Below are 1,509 nucleotides of genomic sequence, written 5' to 3'. Positions count from 1 at the left end.
GTGTTCTTGAACATCTTGCTTCTTCCAATCCGAAAAAGACTTGTGACAATAGTTTTTGTTTTAGAGTTTGGGCCTCGGTCCATTAGTCCATAATCTACTCCTCTAGTTGAAACAGACATAGATGCCATTTGCATAAATGGTAATCGTTTTGTGAATGCGTTATTTTTGAAACAATTGGGTGGATTCACTTTTCTTTAAGTTTAACTAATGGTAGTGTAGGAATTGATACCTTCACTCGAAAGGTTTGTGATTTCGCGACAGATTTTTATTACCAGATTTTGTTTTAGTACTTATATGATATCATTTACATAATAAGCCAAATCTTTTTGTATAATTAAAAAACGAATTGTATCGTTTCGTACGCATAATAAACAAAGACGCAAACGCCAAAGAAATGGTCAAAAATCATAATATATATATATATATATATATATGTGTGTTTATGATATATTTGTTCTACAAAAACGATGAAGATAAGTCGACACGCATTAGTTTACATTTTATATTTGACAAAGATAAAATTAATCATAAACTCGTTTTGGGGTCATTTTCGCATAAAATGGCTACTCAAGAAGCCCAACTTAACTTATAGGAGGATTAGATTATATTTTTGTTTATGTATAATAATATTTTATGGACCGGGTGGATTAGGTGCACGTGATTGTAATTATAAAATTAATTCACACCATTCACGCCACATTAAATATACACTTTTTTTTGTCAACCCATTATGAATATGAATATACAATCATACATATTTGTGATCACGCCAATTACAAAATTTCAATGCGGTGATGCGTGCCAACGGCGAGTGTCACGACTCACGACTAGTTTTTTCTATACATATATTTATTATCTCTATACATGTTTTCTTTTTGTGAAAAACATATATACGATTTAATTAATTATCTCTAATCTTTTTATTTCTAGATTCAGAACGGGATTTATCATAACCTATAATGGACAGGTCGATTCTTACATGTGCCAACTTCTTTCTAATATTTGAATATTATAGTAACCATATAATGGTTAATATTTTACATATATGATATATCATCAAATACGTAAGACCGATTGTATACTAAGTAAACTGTGTGATATAGAAATCGAAACGGGCTGATAAAATATTACGAGATAAGACCAGTGGCAAACGTGATATGATAAATGCTTAGATAGTGGGTACTACCGTTTCATTCTAAGAAAAATTAGTATTTAATTTCATTTTATATGTATATATGTTATTATAAAACCTTGATATAAATTAAAATTTACAATGTGACAAAAAGAAGAAAAAACAAACTAATTTATCTACTTATTAGTCGTCGGGCAACAACCCAACATACTTGGTTCCTACCACAAGAAACACGTTTTGACCAAGTTGTTATTTTCCCACCTTTTTCAAAGAAACCAGAAATAGGTTTGAACTTACCATAGAGAAAGTAAAAAAAGAAGTTTGACAAAAAATTTGTCCAAAAAAACAAATAAGTTTGACAAAAAAAAAAAAAAAAA

Source organism: Camelina sativa, chromosome 14 (genome assembly GCF_000633955.1).
Source record: "Camelina sativa cultivar DH55 chromosome 14, Cs, whole genome shotgun sequence".
Taxonomy (NCBI): Eukaryota; Viridiplantae; Streptophyta; class Magnoliopsida; order Brassicales; family Brassicaceae; genus Camelina; species Camelina sativa.
This window is presented reverse-complemented; position numbering follows the sequence as displayed.